The sequence below is a fragment of the Grampus griseus genome, assembly GCF_964374135.1.
Source record: "Grampus griseus genome assembly, chromosome: 5".
NCBI classification, from domain to species: Eukaryota; Metazoa; Chordata; class Mammalia; order Artiodactyla; family Delphinidae; genus Grampus; species Grampus griseus.
Window position 1 is genome coordinate 48,195,279 of NC_138998.1, and position 20,236 is coordinate 48,215,514.

Below are 20,236 nucleotides of genomic sequence, written 5' to 3' on the forward strand. Positions count from 1 at the left end.
CAGCTCACGTCGTAGGCTGTATAAGCTCAATAATCCAGAGACGTACAGGAACAAGGGGAGCAGAGATACATGTGCCTCAGCTGTTCTTGAGGTATACGGAGGAATTAACTGCACTCAGAAGGTGGAACATGAGGCAAAGACATGGTGGGGAGAGACAGTACGAAGCTTTGGGTGGAGTGGGATGTGCCTGGGGGGACTGGGAGGGTCCGAGGCTGGAGAGGCAAGCAGAAGTCATGTGTTTTCCAAAGTGGGTCAGGGCCGCCTTCCACCAGAGTCATCTGTTGAATTGTAGTTTCGGGAGATGGAGACCAGGAATCTGCGTTTTAACAAGCTCCCCACTTACATTTGAGAAACACTGGTATATTGCCTCATTTTTTTGTTTTATAGAATTAGAGATCAAATTAGAAAGAGACAGGGAATACACCAAACTTCTGGAAGTTGGGAGAATATTCTACACTGTACTAGGAATTCTGGATTTGGGGCCAATGGGTGGGGTACCAAGTGGAAGGACAGACATAAGACAGCTTGGAGGAAACACACCAGGAATGGGATATAGGAGGAGGTAGAAGGGAACTCAAAGTAAACTTTACTTTCAGTCCCAAATTTGTTAAGAGCCAACCTTGAGGTTCTCTCATCACAAATCAGGGAAAAGTTGTTCACTCTTTTGTGACTAAAGAGAACAAGTTTCTTCTCCTTTTTTTTTTTTTTTTTGGCGGCACGCGGGCCTCTCACTGCTGTGGCCTCTCCCATTGCAGAGCACAGGCTCCGGACGCGCAGGCTCAGCGGCCATGGCTTACGGGCCCAGCCGCTGCGTGGCATGTGGGATCTTCCCGGACCGGGGCACAAACCCATGTCCCCTGCATCGGCAGGTGGACTCTCAACCACTGCGCCACCAGGGAAGCCCTCTTCTCCTTTTGAAGGGAGTAAAATCAATGCAAGGAAGCAAAAAGAGAGATGTCAAAAACATGGACACAATGAATGATTAAATGTGATGCACTGTCTCTTTTCCTTCCACTCAGTGGCATCAGTGTCAGGGCGTCCATGTGGAAGGAGCACTGGACCAGCTGGGCTGCCCTCTTGTCTTGACTCTACCTTGGACCTGTGTACCCCTGTACGTTGTTTCCTTCCTTGTAAAGTAAAGGAATTAGGCTGGGATGCTGTCTTAAGTGTCTTTCTACTCTGACAATCTAAGATTCTATTGTTATATGGAATTTTGCTACAAAATATATTGAACATAATTTTCTTTTACATTAGTTACTGTATTGTCCTGTATTATGGAGATGCTCTCAAGGCTAGCAAAGCTGTTTGTCCCTACCTTGAATGGCCTAGGCTGCTACTTATTTTGAGTTTCTATGTCATCCCCCTTCCCTCCACTTTGTAAAATTGTTTTCATCCACTTCCTGGAGGTCAGACTGTCAGTTGTTTCTTCTTGTTGCTGTCACAGGGCTTACATGGAGCAGTCTGACCTCCTCCTATTCTAAATTGCTGCCTCCAACACCTGATGTTTAAATTGTTAGGGTGAGTCTAAAATTAAGAGGAAGTGGTGTCAGAAGGAAGGCCTGGGGAACTCTATAAGGAAAGTATAGAGTGTGTAAGTGCTGAGTGTGAGACCTGGTGATATTTTCTTGGATGCTTGGTGGACTTGTGTAACTTAAGTGTTCTTTTCTCCTGAAGGGAGTTGAGTTTGCACATAGAGTAGGTTTCTTTTTAAGTGCAGTGTAAGGAAGGGCTTAGGAGGTAACTAAGTTATTCTCTGTAGTGCAGGATCCACATCTTTACCCAATAATTCTTTTTCTTATGTTTATTTATTTTTTTCTTATTAGTCATCCATTTTATACACATCAGTGTATACATGTCAATCCCAATCTCCCATTCAGCACACCCCCCCACCCCCCCACCCCCGCCACATTCCCCCCTTGGTGTCCATACGTTTGTTCTCTACATCTCTGTCTCTATTTCTGCCCTGCAAACCGGTTCATCTGTACCATTTTCTAGGTTCCACATATATGCGTTAATATACGATATTTATTTTTCTCTTTCTCACTTACATCACTCTGTATGACAGTCTCTAGATCCATCCACATCTCTACAAATGACCCAATTTTGTTCCTTTTTATGGCTGAGTAATATTCCATTGTATATATGTAGCACATCTTCTTTATCCATTCGTCTGTCAATGGGCATTTAGGTTGCTTCCACGACCTGGCTATTGTAAATAGTGCTGCAATGAACATTGGGGTGCATATGTCTTTTTGAATTATGGTTTTCTCTGGGTATATGCCCAGTAGTGGGATTGCTGGGTCATATGGTAATTCTATTTTTAGTTCTTTAAGGAACCTCCATGCTGTTCTCCATAGTGGCTGTATCAATTTACATTCCCACCAACAGTGCAAGAGGGTTCCCTTTTCTCCACACCCTCTCCAGCATTTGTTGTTTGTAGATTTTCCGATGATGCCCATTCTAACTGGTGTGAGGTGATACCTCATTGTAGTTTTGATTTGCATTCCTCTAATAATTAGTGATGTTTAGCAGCTTTTCATGTGCCTCTTGGCCATCTGTATGTCTTCTTTGGAGACATGTCTGTTTAGGTCTTCTGCCCATTTTTGGATTGGGTTGTTTGCTTTTTTAATATTGAGCTGCATGAGCTGTTTATATATTTTGGAGATTAATTCTTTGTCCATTGATTTGTTTGCAAATATTTTCTCCCATTCTGAGGGTTGTCTTTTCGTCTTGTTTGCAGTTTCCTTTGCTTTGCAAAAGCTTTTAAATTTCATTAGGTCCCATTTGTTTATTTTTGTTTTTATTTCCATTACTCTAGGAGGTGGATCAAAAAATATCTTGCTGTGATTTATGTCAAAGGGTGTTCTTCCTATGTCTTCCTCTAATAGTTTTATAGTGCCCAGTCTTACATTTAGGTCTCTAATCCATTTTGAGTTTATTTTTGTGTATGGTGTTAGGGAGTGTTCTAATTTCATTCTTTTACATGTAGCCCTCCAGTTTTCCCAGCACAACTTATTGAAGAGACTGTCTTTTCTCCATTGTATATCCTTGCCTCCTTTGTCATAGATTAGTTGACCATAGGTGCATGGGTTTATCTCTGGGCTTTCTATCCTGTTCCATTGATCTATATTTCTGTTTTTGTGCCAGTACCATATTGTCTTGATTACTGTAGCTCTGTAGTATAGTCTGAAGTCAGGGAGTCTGATTCCTCCCGCTCCGTTTTTTTTCCCTCAAGACTGCTTTGGCTATTCGGGGTCTTTTGTGTCTCCATACAAATTTTAAGATTTTTTGTTCTAGTTCCATAAAAAATGCCATTGGTAATTTGATAGGGATTGCATTGACTCTGTAGATTGCTTTGGGTAGTATAGTCAGTTCACAATATTGATTCTTCCAATCCAAAAACATGGTATATCTCTCCATTTGTTGGTATCATCTTTAATTTCTTTCACCAGTGTCCTATAGTTTTCTGCATACAGGTCTTTTGTCTCCCTAGGTAGGTTTATTCCTAGGTATTTTATTTTGGTTTCAGTGGTAAATGGGAGTGTTTCCTTGATTTCTCTTTCTGAGTTTTCATTGTTAGTGTATAGGAATGCAAGTGATTTCTGTGCATTAATTTTGTATCCTGAAACTTTACCATATTCATTGATTAACTCTAGTAGTTTTCTGGTGACATCTTTAGGATTCTCTATGTATAGTATCATGTGATCTGCAAACAGTGACAGTTTTACTTCTTCTTTTCCAATTTGTATTCCTTTTATTTCTTTTTCTTCTCTGATTGCTGTGGCTAGGACTTCCAAAACTATGTTGAATAACGGTGGTGAGAGTGAACAGCCTTGTCTTGTTCCTGATCTTAGAGGAAATGCTTTCAGTTTTCACCATTGAGAATGATGTTTGCTGTGGGTTTGTTGTATATGGCCTTTATTATGTTGAAGTAGGTTCCTTCTATGCCCACTTTCTGGAGAGTGTTTATCATAAATCGGTGTTGAATTTTGTCAAAAGCTTTTTCTGCATCTATTGAGATGATCATATGGTTTTTATTCTTCAATTTGTTAATATGGTGTATCACATTGTTTGATTTGCATATATTGAAGAATCCTTGCATCTCTGGGATAAATCCCACTTGATCATGGTGTATGATCCTTTTAATGTGTTGTTGGATTCTGTTTGATAGTAGTTTGTTGAGGATTTTTGCATCTATATTCATCAGTGATATTGGTCTGTAATTTTCTTTTTTTGTAGTATCTTTGTCTTGTTTTGGTATCAGGGTGATGGTGGCCTCATAGAATGAGTTTGGGAGTGTTCCTTCCACTGCAAGTTTTTGGAAGAGTTTGAGAAGGATGGGTGTTAGCTCTTCTCTAAATGTTTGATAGAATTCACCTGTGAAGCCATCTGGTCCTGGACTTTGGTTTGTTAGAAGATTTTCAATCACGGTTTCAATTTCATTACTTGTGATTGGTCTGTTCATATTTTCTGTTTCTTCCTGGTTCAGTCTTGGAAGGTTGTAGTTTTCTAAGAATTTGTCCATTTCTTCCAGGTTGTCCATTTTATTGGCATAGAGTTGCTTGTAGTAGTCTCTTAGGATGCTTTATATTTCTGTGGTGTCTGTTGTCACTTCTCCTTTTTCATTTCTAATTTTATTGATTTGAGTCCTCTCCCTCTTTTTCTTGACGAGTCTGGCTAATGGTTTATCAATTTTGTTTGTCTTCTCAAAGAACCAGCTTTTAGTTTTATTGTTCTTGCTATTGTTTTCTTTGTTTCTATTTCATTTATTTCTGCTGTGATCTTTATGATTTCTTTCCTTCTACTAACTTTGGGTTTTGTTTGTTCTTCTTTCTCTAGTTCCTTTAGGTGTAAGGTTAGATTGTTTATTTGAGATTTTTCTTGTTTCTTGAGGTAGACTTGTATAGCTATAAACTTCCCTCTTAGAACTGCTTTTGCTGCATGTCATAGGTTTTGGATCATCGTGTTTTCATTGTCATTTGTCTCTAGGTATTTTTTGATTTCTTCTCTGATTTCTTCAGTGATGTCTTGGTTATTTAGTAACATGTTGTTTAGCCTCCACGTGCTTGCGTTTTTTACAGTTTTTTCCCTGTAATTGATTTCTAATCTCATAGCGTTTTGGTCAGAAAAGATGATTGATATGATTTCAGTTTTCTTATATTTACTGTGGCTTGATTTGTGACCCAAGATGTGATCTGTTCTGGAGAATGTTCTGTGCGCACTTGAGAAGAAAGTGTAATCTGCTGTTTTGGATGAAATGTCCTATAAATAGCAATTAAACCTATCTGGTCTATTGTGTCATTTAAAGCTTGTGTTTCCTTATTAATTTTCTCTCTGGATGATTTCCATTGGTGTAAGTGAGGTGTTAAAGTCCCCCACTATTATTGTGTTACTGTCGATTTCCTCTTTTATAGCTGTTAGCAGTTGCCTTCTGTATTGAGGTGCTCCTATGTTGGATGCATATATATTTATAATTGTTATATCTTCTTCCTGGATTGATCCCTTGATCATTACGTAGTGTCCTTCCTTGTCTCTTGTAACATTCTTTATTTTAAAGTCTATTTTATTGGATAGGAGAATTGCTACTCCAGCTTTCTTTTGATTTCCATTTGCATGGAATATCTTTTTCCATCCCTTCACTTTCAGTCTGTATGTGTCCCTAGGTCTGAAATGGGTCTCTGTAGACAGCATATATATGGGTCTTGTTTTTGTATCCATCCAGCAAGCCTGTGTCTTTTGGTTGGAGCATTTAATCTCTTCACGTTTAAGGTAATTATCGATATGTATGTTCCTATTACCATTTTCTTAATTTGGGTTTTTTTTTTTTTTGTAGGTCCTTTTCTTCTCTTGTGTTACCCACTTAGAGAAGTTCCTTTAGCATTTGTTGTAGAGCTGGTTTGGTGGTGCTGAATTCTCTTAGCTTTTGCTTGTCTGTAAAGCTTTTGATTTCTCCATCAAATCTGAATGAGATCCTTGCTGGATAGAGTAATCTTGGTTGTAGGTTCTTCCCTTTCATCACTTTAAGCATATCATGTCAATCTCTTCTGGTTTGTAGAGCTTCTGCTGAGAAATCAGCTGTTAACCTTATGGGAGTTCCCTTGTATGTTATTTGTCGTTTTTCCCTTGCTGCTTTCAATAATTTTTCTTTGTCTTTAATTTTTGCCAGTTTGATTACTATGTGTCTCAATATGTTTCTCTTTGGGTTTATCCTGTATGGGACTCTCTGCACTTCCTGGACTTGGGTGGCTATTTCCTTTCCCATGTTAGGGAAGTTTTTGACTATAATGTTTTCAAATATTTTCTCGGGTCCTTTCTCTCTCTCTTCTCCTTCTGGGACCCCTATAATGTGAATGTTGTTGTGTTTAATGTTGTCCCAGAGGTCTCTTAGGCTGTCTTCATTTCTTTTCATTCTTTTTTCTTTATTCTGTTCTGCAGCAGTGAATTCCACCATTCTGGCTTCCAGGTCACTTATCTGTTCTTCTGCCTGAGTTATTCTGCAGTTGATTCCTTCTAGTGTATTTTTCTTTTCAGTTATTGTATTGTTCATCTCTGTTTGTTTCTTCTTTAATTCTTCTAGATCTTTGTTAAAGAATTCTTGCATCTTCTCAATCTTTGCCTCCATTCTTTTTCCGAGGTCCTGGATCATCTTCACTATCATTATTCTGAATTCTTTTTCTGGAACGTTGCCTACTTCCATTTCATTTAGTTCTTTTTCTGGGGTTTTATCTTGTCCCTTCATCTGGTACATAGCCCTCTGCCTTTTCATTTTGTCTATCTTTCTGTGAATGTGATTTTTGTTCCACAGGCTACAGGATTGTAGTTCTTCTTGCTTCTGCTGTCTGCCCTCTGGTGGATGAGGCTATCTAAGAAGCTTGTGCAAGTTTCCTTGGGAGGGACTTGTGGTGGGTAGAGCTGGCTGTTGCTCTGGTGGGCAGAGCTCAGTAAAACTTTAATCCGCTTGTCTGCTGATCGGTGGGGCTGGGTTCCCTCCCCGTTGTTTGTTTGGCCTGAGGCGACCCAACACTGGAGCCTACCCGGGCTCTCTGGTGGGGCTAATGGCAGACTGTGGGAGGGCTCATCGCAAGCAGTACTTCCCAGAACTTCTGCTGCCAGTGTCCTTGTCCCTTGGTGAGCCACAGCTGCCCCCTGCCTCTGCAGGAGACCCTCCAACACTAGCAGGTAGGTCTGGTTCAGTCTCCTTTGGGGTCACTGCTCCTTCCTCTGGGTCCCGATATGCACACTACTTTGTGTGTGCCCTCCAAGAGTAGAGTCTCTGTTTGCACCAGTCCTGCCGAAGTCCCACAGTCAAATCCCACTAGCCTTCAAAGTCTGATTCTCTAGGAATTCCTCCTCCCGTTGCCAGGCCCCCAGGTTGGGAAGCCTGACGTGTGGCTCAGAACCTTCACTCCAGTGGGTGGACTTCTGTGGTATAAGTGTTCTCCAGTTTGTGAGTCACCCACCCGGCGGTTATGGGATTTCATTTTATTGTGATAGGGGCCCTCCTACTGTCTCATTGCAGCTTCTCCTTTGTCTTTGCATGTAGGGTATCTTCTCTGGTGAGTTCCAGTGTCTTCCTGTCGATGATTGTTCAGCAGTTAGTTGTGATTCCGGTGTTCTCGATAGAGGGAGTGAGAGCATGGTCTTCTACTTTGCCATCTTGAACCGATCTCTGTATACCTAATAATTCTTATATTCTATGGGCTTCTTCTCTCCATCCTTCTTTACCACCTGATAATGTACAAGGCTTATAAGTAGAATTTGTGCAAGGAATGCTTTTGAAATGGGCATCAGTTTGATTGCAAATTAATTTGGAGAGCCAGTATTATGAAGTTTGGGTAGTCAAAGTTGTCTCCTTAATATTTGATCTGACAAATTAAATTAAAAAGCATCCAATTCACCATCAGAACCCACTGACCAAGGGTAATTAGCAAAGAGTCAAGTCTTCTTTAGGTCTTGTGAAGGGACCCTCCCCTTGATCTCCTGGATTGGAGGAAGAGGCCCTATGCTGTGCACAGTGCAGGAACATATAGAATCTTAGTCACTCATTTCCCCAAACCTGATTGGATCCTGATGACTAGAGTTTGGGGAGAACAGTGGGACAATCAATTAGCCACTAACCATGTAAGACAATTTCTGCTACCATAAATCATTCTTTGGGACACATTCTCATTTTGAACACATTGTGAGGGGTTTTATTTTTGAAACCTTCTGATTTATTTGTATGCAGGAATCCAAGCTTTTGGTGGACACTAGAAAGTTTACAGCTTGTCACTGAAGCTCAGTGGTGAGGAGTGAGTGATTTCAACCCCAAGTATCCTGGAAAAAAACTGGAAAATGTTGTCGGTCATTCAACATTTGTTTCAACTATCTCATGTGTAAGAGAGACACATTCAAGGGTATCTTTCTAATTTCTATGAGAAATAAAAACCACGGAAAGGGAAGCCTTGTTTTTCATCCTAGATTATGTGGTAACTGAGTGTCCAAAGGCAAGTTACTTACCTTACATGGGTAAAACGAGGGGGTCAACTAGATGAGCTTCAGGCTACCTTCTCATGCTATTGTTCTTTGGTTTTACGGCTAGAAGAAACTCTTAATCATTTGGGTCAATGGGGGAAACCCTGTAGGAAATACTGCAAGCCAGTAGTCTCGGGAAAGGTAGTACTGCCTCCTAGGGGAAATTTTGGAAATCTTTGAGGGTGTCTGTGGTTCACATGATTATTGTGGGCACTCATGGCATTAAATGGGTGGGAGCCTGGGCTGTTAGACATTCTGCAGTGTGTGGGACTGTCCCACCGAATGAGGCATTGTCCTGTGTCTTACATGATTCCGAAGGTCCCAGTGGACATTCATGTACGACAAAACCTGTTTATGATTTCTAAGCTTGAATCTATCTTCATTTTACATATTAACACAAAGCATTTTTTTGGTATGGTTTTATGTACATTGAATTTTCCTGGGATGCAACGACTGGGTAAATTGAGGGACAGTTGTAATTTGTTTTGTCTCAGAATTTACCAGGAGCTGCTCATCATTTGGGAAAACCACATCAGCAGCAGCTCAAGACTCATGGTCTTTGAGCACCAAACAGCACACCTATGTGAAGGTACATTTGTAGCAGCTGCATTCATAGTGGTTCTACAAATGACGGCAGGCAACCAACGACTCTGTTGTGTCCCCTAATGTACTTATGCCCCGGCATTCACATGCTGATATATTATTTTTATCAGAAATTACTCTTCTTTCATTTATCTTCTATACAGAGGGCATGGTGATTTTTTTTTTAAAAAAGTTAGTGTTTAGGAAGGTAACATTATCTCTAGTTTGCTTTGCAGAATAGTAGAAAAAGAATTGCAGTGTATTTATTATCTAAAGTTGATTTGGTGTACTAGGATGGAGAATCACTATTCTAAATGTGAGAGAAGTCTATAAACAATCTCTACTCAATTTAGTAAGGCATTTCAAAAATTTCTTGCCCCAGAGTTACCTTCCCAGTCATATTTGCCTTATGCTGTTATCGAAGTGACTTTGCGTTCCTTGGCTATTCATCAAGTGGTTGGAGAGGGAGAGGCATATTGATTCCCAAAGTATAACCGTGTAGGTGGAGAAAATCAATAGAGAGTACAATGTCGGGGTGCAAATGGCCATCAGCGAGCGACAGCGTGCTGCAGAGAACATGATGGAAGTTCTCCCATTAGGGTTGTTCAGAGATGGCAAGTCCTCGAGCAGTATGGAGGATTCATTTCTGCAGGACTAGAGAGAATAGGAATGGTTCCTCATAGCCTGCAACTCTGATATCCTTTTCGGTTATCTACCTTTTAAGTACATTGTAAACATACCCCTGTTCTCATTTTGTAATATCCCTAGTGTTCTGTTTTATTTCCATACCTAGAACTACTTTTGCTTAAATTGAGTAATTCCCAGCCTGAAGAGCAGTCAAACTTAGGATTTACACATTGAAAAGTGGGTTGGGACAAGATACCAGAAGATTCCATATTTGAAACATTCTCGATCAGTCCCTTTGTGAGTACCCCAAATGTGTGATTTGAGGTTCAGAAAAGTTTGGTTCCTTTCAGTGTGAATTTCTTTTTAACTGCAAGAGTCTATGGTCCTATCATATATAGGTATAATAGGCCAGACTTTAGTTAGATACTCCCAGGGAGCCTACGAACAATATTGAACTTTCTAAACTTGTACCTAAGACAGCGCTGCCCAAGTGTTAAGATGATCACTACATGTTCCTCCCTGTCTAATGTCATCCTGTCATTCACAGCCTGCCCACCCTGGTTCTTTAGTACCTTCTCAGGACCAGGAAGCAAAGATTCTCCACCCTAAGAGGGTGTAAAGGAGAGAGATCCCGCTGGCGGTAGGTGAAAGGTAGAGAAGGGTTTCTCCACTCGAGAAATACATTTCCCTCTTCCTTCCACCAAAGAAAGCCATCAGACAAATAAGTACTTTTTAAAAGTGTACTTGGGCCTGGGAAGATTAAATCTAGTGGTTATTTACACCTGAACACCAATTACTCTACTCAGATAAAGAGAGGTTTTCCCATTACCATGTAGTTTAACATATTGACTAATTCCCTAACCTACTTATCAGTGTATTTACTGATTTCCTGAATAACTTCGGACTTCCTAAATTTCCTTCCTTTAGTGCCTACTAAATCAGGCGCTGTGGTGAGTATCAGAGACTTAAATGGGAAGTAAGGCAGGTCTCCTGACGTTGAAGCGTCTATATTCTAATCGGGAAAGAGCTTAATAACCGAAGATTCCACGCGGCTGGTACGTAACGTTGTAGGGTATTTATGAGGTGCTCTGTGAGCCCCGTGGGGCGAGTGTGGTTCTGAGGGAGCATGGTTCTCTGGTTGCCGGGGAAGAGGGGAAATGAAGTGGGGAGGCTATTGAGTTGCATCTTGAAGGGTGAGCTGGGCTTTCCCAGGCAGAACAAAATGGGAAAGGGGGGTCTCAGGCAGATGAAAGGACACAGCTGGAATGACGTATAGGCTGCTTTGGGGATTGAAGATGATGAGTCTGCAGAGATGGACTGGGGTCAAGTGTTGGGAGCAGGACCTGGTTAATACGTTGGGGGAATCTAGCAGAAAAGGACCGTATGTTTCATCTACTATAGTCGTAAAGCTTTCTCTTGGTTGTAAAACCCACTCTGCCCACAAAGTCTTATTTGAGAGCTTAATACATAAATAAGTGAAAGGTGCTCTGTCTGAGGAGAGAGTAGGAGACCTGAGGCTGGTCTGCCCGGGATCTCCCGCATCCCACGCCTCCCCAGAGCTTTTGACTATCCTCTGAGGACCCACAGGCTGTTCTGAGCGCGGGGTGGGGGAGGGGTATCAGCTGCTCATCTGGGTGATTTTCTTACCTGATAGAGGATGCAGCCGAGCCCCAGACCTGAAGCTGCATATTCAGGTAATGACAGAGCAGGGGCTAGAATGGAAGTCTCCTGATAGCCAGTTCTAGGAGCTTTCCAATTCATTCATTCATTTATCTGAAACATTTATAAGGTGCCATCTTGATGCATCTACGTTAGATTTTAGGGACTTAAAGGTGAATAGGAAGAATACAGTTCCTTTTCTGTGGGTCTTATAGTCTAGTGGCGAGGACAGACCAGAAGAGCAACAATTACAAGAAAACAAGAAAGGAGATATTAGTTGTAGGGAGTGGGGGAAAGTGCATGGGCTGCTTTAAAGAACTGCGACCCTGAGTTCTGAAGTGAGGTGTTCAGAGAGCCAGAAGGACTGTGCATAGAGAAAAGGGCGTCAGGAGGTATGAGAAGGAGTGGAGAGGAGCGTCCAGGAAAACAATTAGCCAGCTCTGCAGTTTCATACAGGTCTCTGGGATCAGTCCCAGCCTGTGTGTTGCTCAGAGGAGCCTGCCTGGGGTGACTGGCCACAGGCCACAGATAACAGGCCTGATTGGTTGTTTTGAACGTGTTGTATCGGTCAGCGATGCCTTGTCCATGAAGTCAGTTCCTCCTGAGTGCCAATTATCCTCTGTCTCATAGACCCAGGAAGGAATCAGCTGTTGGATGACACCAGTGCAACTCACCACTTAGACCCAAACATGTCTTTAAGGAAGTCCTCACCAAAGACGGCATTTTGCTGAGATCATTGTTACCCATTTCCTTCTCATTTTCTTAGTCTTCTTAAAATATCTCTGTTCCATTAATCAGTTCACAGCAGGGCTATACGTGTTGTGTATACTGATATGGTTGCTAGTACTGCTAGTAGGTTGGGAGTGGGGTATAAGGAGAAATCACAGGACCCTAGAGAGAAGTAGAGTGTGAGTTCTCTTGGAAACATTTGTGTTCTCTGCAGCACTGAATTCCAGATGGTGGTAATGAAGTATCCCCATCATCACTGTCCCCCTTGAGAAGCACGTTGCTGGATTCTGAGAAACATCTATTCAGCCCCCTGCGACCCTGCACCAATGTCCTCTTCCCAATGCTCTTGATCAGCCAAGAAAATTGTGGGTTTCTTTTTCAGGGAGTAATCCATCAGGCTCTCTCTCCCTCCCACTTCGACCGTCTCTTCTACCTGAGTAACCTTGGTCACTCCATCACCTGTCAGTGAAGCCCAGGCAATGTTTACAAATGCATCTGGAAGAAAAGCAGTCTGTCTGGGGACGCCATAATTTTTCTGCCAAAGCGGGTCCCAGGTGGACAGTAAGAGCCTGTGTTTAGGGAATGGGTGGCATCTTCAATCAGGGTGTGTGTGACACTATTACTTACTGAACCTGACAGGCCTCCAATTAAAGTTGGGTAGGAAGCAGAGAACTGGAAAGTTCCCCAACCTGCTGCACCAATATATCAGCATATAAACAGGAAGGAAAGAAGCTGTCCTCATAGTCAGAGAAGTGACTCCCAAAATAGGTCAAGGAAGTTTATTAATTTACTTATGAAATAAGACCAGACTATGTGTTTACTCTCTTGTCTAGATCTCCTGTTTGAAAATATTTTAGAGGTTATTGGAAGGTACAGTTTTCATAACATGATGAATTCCAGTGTCATATTGTCTGGTCATGCTATTGTTAATATCATCATTAGTGTACATTAATTGTATTGCTTTATCAGTGATAATGAAGATGGTAATAATAATAATAAAGATCATATGGTTGCTTTCAACTGAAAAATTCACAGGGTTAGCTTTTCCTGAGTCCATCTTCTGGCCCAGATTGGTCCCTCTTCATTGCTGAGATGGCAGGTGGGCTAGAACTGCCCTTTTTTCTGCTCATAACATTTTTATGTAGGTGACCTTGGGTTAACATCAAAGAGAGCCTTGCAGGGGAAAAGATGTTACAAAAGGGAAAGACACATGTGTTGGAGCATCTACCTATGGTAGGCCCATTGTACATGGTTCCTCATCTGATGCCCAGGTAAGCTGCATGGGAATGTTGGGGCCTCCATCAGCAGCCCCTCTTTGCTTTAGGAGAAGCCGTGAGGTGTCATAGAAGAGACACAGCCTCTGGAGAGAGACCCAGAGAGTGCTTATAACAATTAAATGAGATAATGCACACAGATCATTTTGCCCAGTGCATCACACAAAGTGAGTGCTTGGTAAATGGCAACTAGAACTATTACTAACTGTGGCTTTGAGCAACTCACCCAATTCACTGACCCTTAGTTTCTCCATCTGGAAACTGGCGATGGTGATGCCTACTGTGCAGCTTGTCACGGGCAGGCACTCCTCCAGTGGGAGTTATGGCTGTTACTACAGTTGAGGAAAAGGATATCAGAGAGCTTTACTTAGCAGTAGCTTCTGGAGTGTCTGTGCAGGAGCCTTTGCCTCGTAGATGGGATAAAAGAGATTAGAAACAAGTATTGTTGGCTGATGGTTTTAGAGACTCAGCATTGGCAGAGAAGTCATCTAGAATCTGGACCAAGCCCTATGTGTGCTTGATTCACTTCTAAGTCAAGACCTGGAAAATTTTCTTTTTAGGTTCTTAATCTTTAATCTAGAAACATCTGTTCTTTTCCACAAATCCTGTTAGAAATTGTGAGGGTGAAGAGAAAGTTCCCAGTTTCTTGTTCAACCTTTCTTTATGAGACCTACTGCCCCTCGTCCAGATGACTCTGATGACTGAGCCATAAAGGCTTTGTGCGGAAAGGCAAGGAGGGCAGGCACTGAAGTGACAGCCAGTCAAAGATTTTCCAGCTCATCTCTCCAGGAGTAGGCAGTGCCCCCGCTGACAGAGATGACAGTCCTAAGAAGCTTCTGTGAGGGGACCAGGCCATCACCCCCTTGCCCTGAGAATTTAGTGGGCAGGGCTAAAAGAGAGTGCTAAGAGAACACACCTGAGCCCTTGCGTGGCCTCCTCAGCCCATCTGACAATCACGTGGGACCAGGTTCCCCCGGGACAGGCTGCGTTCTTGGCAGATGCCCAGGAGGGTGAGACCCAGAGAATCTCTCGTGGGCCTGGATCTGCTTTCAGTGGAGGACCTTCCCAGAGACATGAGAAACCCCTCCGAAGAGGGGTGCCATCTTGACTTTTTTCCAAAGTGGGCCACATGCAGACCAGAGACTCAGGACTCAGGAAGTTGTTAGAGAGAATCTTCTGGGTGTGGGCATTTGGTTACAGCTCCTAATTCTTTCTAGTATATTCTCCCTCCTGGGGTACAAACACATACCACTTTCACCTCCCTCCCTCTCCTTCACCCTTTCTACTCTCCAGCCCACAAACTCTAGAAGAATTTGGCCTTCTGTAGGGCATAAGTATGAAGTTTGTATTTTAAGGAGTGAGTGTTGCTGCCTGCTGGTCCATGAGGATGGAAGGATGGAGTGCATGGTAAACAGTACTGGGGCACAGCTGACCAGGATCTGGGGTAACTGTTTTTCCTAGATTCTCACCTAGATGGTCCTAATGGATTGCTTCCAACTGGACAGCCCCTACCAAATGCAATAGCAATGGTGGGATTTTAGCTGACTTTTCTACAAGACAACTCCAGTGAATGGAACAGTGAATCGCTTGGATATGTTGGTGGCTTCTTGACAGAGGCATGCCCTCCAAGGAAAACACTGAGTGCTTTTGACGTGATTTATTGTGTCGAGTGCTCTCATAATTAAAACATGCTTAGAGGTGTTTGCAAAGGAGCAGGCATTTATATCTATGTTTTATACGTAAGAGAAATTCATTGCATTGTTTATTTTCTTTAAAAAGCCTCAGAAATTATAAACTGGGGTATTTGTAAATAAAGTCTCAAAATAACCAAGGACTATTGAATTTATTACAGAATAGGAAATTCCTGAAGAGTTGATAGGATATAAAGATATATTTATGTGTGCATGCGTATACATACATATTTATGTAAATGTATACATATATTTATATGTTTTCAACTACTTTGCAAGGGACTTTGAGGACCAGGTCTATGTAAATGGCCAGTGGTGAAGTAGAGTATGAAATGTTTGTGATGTGTGCTAGCAAATCATTGCTTTTCACGCACATACAGCTACCCGTGGACACTCAATAAAGCACAGGCACAGACTGTGTCTAGGATGAATGCATTTCTTGGGTTGTTAAATCAAAGTTTCACTGTACTGCTTGCTGTTCTGTCTTCTCCATGCCAGCTCTACCCTTTGTATTACGGTGTTTGTCTATGCTGTACCCCAGAAATTGGCAGCTCTGATCCTCAGGCTGTCAACTGGAAAGGCCGTTTATCAGCGTCCCTGCAGCTTGGGCTGCCAGTGCTTACACCTTCTTCAGTTCCATGTGGAAGAATATATTCTTCCTTCAGTTTCACTCCTCCACCTCTGCCTACATTTTTCTTTCTCCATTATTGCTTTTGATCTCTCCATCTCCATCTGATTGTAGCCATTTAACAAAGTTCTGCCCTTTGTTCTTTTCTCTTCATACCCCCTTTGCTTGGGTGATCTCACCCCCTTGCCAGGGCTGGTGGAATTTGCCGGGGTCGGGGCAGTGACCTCCCTGATTCACTCGGCTGGCCATGGGCCCTTAGCACCAGCCTCTGTGACCCGGCAGTGTGAGGAGGGGCACCGAGTGGGGCAGGGTGTTCAGAGCTGATGGCTGGCACATGCGGAGCTCCTGAGCTGCTGTGCCCAGCCAGTTAGACTCTGCACGTAGTCTGCCTTTCCCCAGAGCCCTAAGGGCAGGAGCTGGTGCTAGGAGTAACTCCTCTATGAGTTTCCATGAGCGCTCCTGTCTCAGGTGCTTATCCTTGCTTGTTGTTCCTGACTCACCTCTAGCCCCTGTTTTAGTGCACAGAATGGAGGCTGCTTAAATATCACTTGTTCAGAGAGAGAGAGTACTTCGCACTGGTACCCTGTTTAGTTTCCATGGAGCCCTCATCACAATCTGTAATTCTCTTATGCACTTATTTACTTGTTTTCTGAGGCACAGCTTTTTTGTATGTTTTGCAGCACAGCTTGTTTGAAGGGGACTGTCCCTGTAGAGATGAGAGTTCCTCTTGGGCAAATACCTTCAGGAACAAAAGTATGCTTTTTGCCCAAGGTTTATCTGGAGAAAGGCTGAGTAGGAGGCGGGTCTGAGTCTTTTACCAGGTGTGCGCTGAGGGGCTTCAGAATCTGAACCAAGGCCTGCTCATTTGCACTAAGAACGAACCTAGCCTTGTTAGGTTGGAGATCTGGCCAGCAGTAGTGGTAGTAGGGATAAAAATAAGAGCAAACATTACTAAACATTTACTGTGTGCACCAGCTCTACTGAGCACTTTACATACTCGATCTTAATCTCACAAGATAGAAAGGATGCTGAGGCCATCATTATTCCATTTACAGAGAATGAGTCCAGGATCTAGACAGGTTCTCAGGACTTCCCAGTATTTTCCACTTGACAGAATACACCTAGAAAATGACGTTTGTACGGATGTGGGAAGGAGGTCATGTGTAACGGGACGAGGCTGTTCACAGGTAGCAGTGAGTAGCCTTGGGCCTCTCCCACCTCCTGCTGCCCTGAGGGCTGAGGGAGCAATACCTTGGCACACCTATAATTTTTGGCAACCTGCTTGGGAAGCTCTAGGTTAAGTACATTTTTCAAGTTGCACAAGTAGTAAATGGCTGAGCAGGGCTTGAAGTGAGCTAGATCAGCTCTGGGACTAATTGCTCTGATGCTTCCTGGTGCTCCTCTGCTACGTGGTGTTGGGATGTGTGTGTGGGGAGTTGAGGCATTGGACCTTTCTTGACAAATCTTTCCTCTCCCTAAGTTCTCTTTTTCACCCTAACTCACACAGGCAATCCAATCTGAACTCTTCATTGTGCATAGGAGGAAATTGAGGTCGAGAGACGTGAATGACTTGTTCCAGGGTCCTGAGCTGCTGAGGGACAGAGCTGGAACTAGATCCCAGGTGTCCTGACTCCTGACCCAGGCCCTTTGTCTCTTGCAGCTCTCATGACTATTTCACGTGTGCCTGTCTTGCTTCTTTGCATCGATTGATGTCAAGCCCTTTGTCTCGGAGTTCTTTCCTGTCTTCTGCGGCACCCTGCCACGCTGAGCCCAGAGCCGGCGGCCAGTCCCTCTCACAGCCGTGCTAGGGGCTCTCGGTATGCACTGTCTGCCCCAGCAAGTGCTGGAGAAGATGTCAAAGAAACCCAGTTTCTCCTGTGTGTGCTGGAGGAAACTCATTTTCACAATCAGCAATTTGAGAAACTTGCATATTTCTATTAAATTGTGCTCACCTTTTCTGAACTGGTAACTGACATCCTTCCTACAGGGCTGTCAATCCAGCCCCACATAGAAGAGCTACATGCACTTCACAACACCCTTCTCACGGCTGACAGGTGACAGAAAGCCGCTGAGCTTAGAAGTCATTTTCATGACCTGGGTTACAGAAGTTTTGAGCTAGAAAAGTGCTCTCCTAATCAATGGAATAGAATGAGCTACAGGCTCTTTTGAAACCCTAATAAGAATGAGGGTTTCCTTGATTCGCTCGATTCTCTCTGGCGAGTTTTTAAATTTTTTGAGGGGGTGTGTCTGCATGGAGCAACATGGTGGTAACAGTCTCTGGAGCAGGCAGAATCAAATTTAGACTTGCCTTTTGCCGCTGACTGCTTCGTTGCCCCGGACAAGTCACCCATCCCCCGCAAGCCTCAGTTTTGTCATCTGCAAAATGGATCTGACAGTGGTACTTATTTTGTAGGATTTGTTGAGAAGATTGTGCAACTGGTGTTCAGCTAGTGCCAGGCATGTTATCGGTGCTCCGTGGCTTAGCTATTATGATCGGGCATACTACAGGAAAGCTACTATCACCTACCAGGGAGGCTGAGAGGACTAAGTGAGGTAGTATATGCATGGTGCCCAGGGCACAGAATTTGCCTAATGATAATAAAAACAATAGTAATAATAATAGAAATGACTAACATTTACTGAGTGTTTACTAACTTCTGTCTTAGAGACTTTAAAACATCAGGGGCAGCTGCTATCATTATTAAGATTTCAAACTACAGCTGTGTATTTAGACAGTATTTTGGAGAGCTAGTCTTCAGTAAGCTTGGAGACTGCCCTGAATTTGTTCATCTTTGCATTTCCTCTCTACCCTCTCACCCACTTTGCATTTCTGCCTCTCCCAGCCCCCAGTGTGGTTAAGAGCAGTTCTCAGATATGTTTGGGGGAACAAATAAATGCAAGTTTGTGGAATGAATGAGTGATCTTAGGTCATTGAAAATAGGTTGCAGAAGGGCCAACCCTTCTGGTGGTCACCTCTCAGGTCTGGCTTCAATTTGGGGAGGGGAAAATGGTCTGTTCTGAAAAACAAAACAAAGAAACTCACTAGGCTATCTAAATAGATCCTAAATATTTAGCGATCTTCCTCGGCATGAAAATCCAACCCGAGATGAACACTGGAACGAGGAGACTCTGCTTAAACTTTGCGAAGGTCTGCAGAACGAGCCCAGGGAGGCGGTTGGAAGCCTCGTCTATGGGAAAGAGCTCTGTTCCCCTTACCGCCTCTCCAGGGATTCAGTTACCAGGGTTCACCTAATGTTGGTTGAGAAGATGCTAAAGAACAAGTGAGGGTGGCAGGAAATACAATGATCAACCCTAGTGCTGAACCATAAGCTTAGAGTGCCAAGAAACGTACTACTCGGTGTGACGGGCCTTTATTGCCTTTTAGACCGTTTCATCCATTGCAATTTATTAATCCCCATCTAATGCGAAAAGTGTTTTGCTTTAAAGATATCAGAGGCAGCTTGCTGAAATGGAGGACCGTGCGTTTTGGAGTCCTGCAATCTTAGATTTGAGTTCTGGCTCTGCCAGTAAATATCTGCCTGCTTCTCAGGAAGTTACTTTAACCTCTGACCCCCTGGCTTCTCATCTGAGGGCAGAACTAAAATCACCCCTCCCTGCACTGGCTTGGTGGGGATGGAGAGGAGGCGCTACACTAGAGCACCGTATGCAGTGTTCTGAACACAAAGATTAGTTTACTGAACCTCGTGGTGTTCTGTGGCGGGGCTGTTTACTAGAGTTTTCTGTTTCTGCCTTCACTTTCTTTCACCAGGATGGTATTGTAAATCCATTGTTCAAATGACATTATCTCAAAAACGTTCTCATTTGTTATGTGCCTTTTCTCAGCTAGAAAGAGCATTTATCCTTCTCCCTCACCCTCCCTCATCCAGCCATGCCCAAATCCTCTTCTCCATCCCAGGCTTCCTGTCAGCCTCCACTTCAGCGCCTAGAGCCCCGTGGTCTCTTGCCTGTTCTGTACAATATGCACACAGCCAGATTCCCACCTCTGTTCTCTCCCCACTGTGTTACTAAAATACAGATCTGGTCACGCCACTGAACTTCTCAATGACTACAGAATGATGTCTAACCTTCCTGCCCTGGCCCCCAAATCCCTCCTTCTAGAACTCACTTTGTTTAAATGAATGATCCTGGTGGACCATTTTGGTTAGGGGATGATAGTCTTTGGAGAATGGCCAGGATGAACTTGGAGGGCGATAGAAAGATATGTAGGCTGCTCTGGATAAGATATGAACAAGAGTTTTAGGGCTTGACAGTGAGCAGGTGAGGGAGTAGAAGGTCAGTTTAAAGGAGGAGAAGGTCAGTTTAAAGTAGAAGGTCCATCAATGGGGCTGGAGGCCGAAGTCAAGAAGAACAGAGGGTTTGTGGACATTCTCTAAAGCCAGGGAGAATTGGAGTAGCCTGTATTCCATCGTAAGCTTGCTGTCTGCTGGGACGGACTGCATTATATCTCCTATCTCTGGCCCAAACTTTCCATAAAGTTCACTGCACATACAGCTTTACCTTGCTGTTACTTG

The 20,236-nt window shown here is 43.2% G+C and overlaps 1 protein-coding gene across 1 annotated transcript in view; it reads right to left on the reverse strand.

The window, feature by feature from the left end:
* SLC7A14 (solute carrier family 7 member 14) overlaps nucleotides 1-20,236 on the reverse strand; it is a gene marked incomplete at both ends in the record, with an annotated part of 67,203 nt that overhangs the window by 39,794 nt on the left and 7,173 nt on the right. The gene's annotated exons all lie outside the window — the stretch shown is intronic.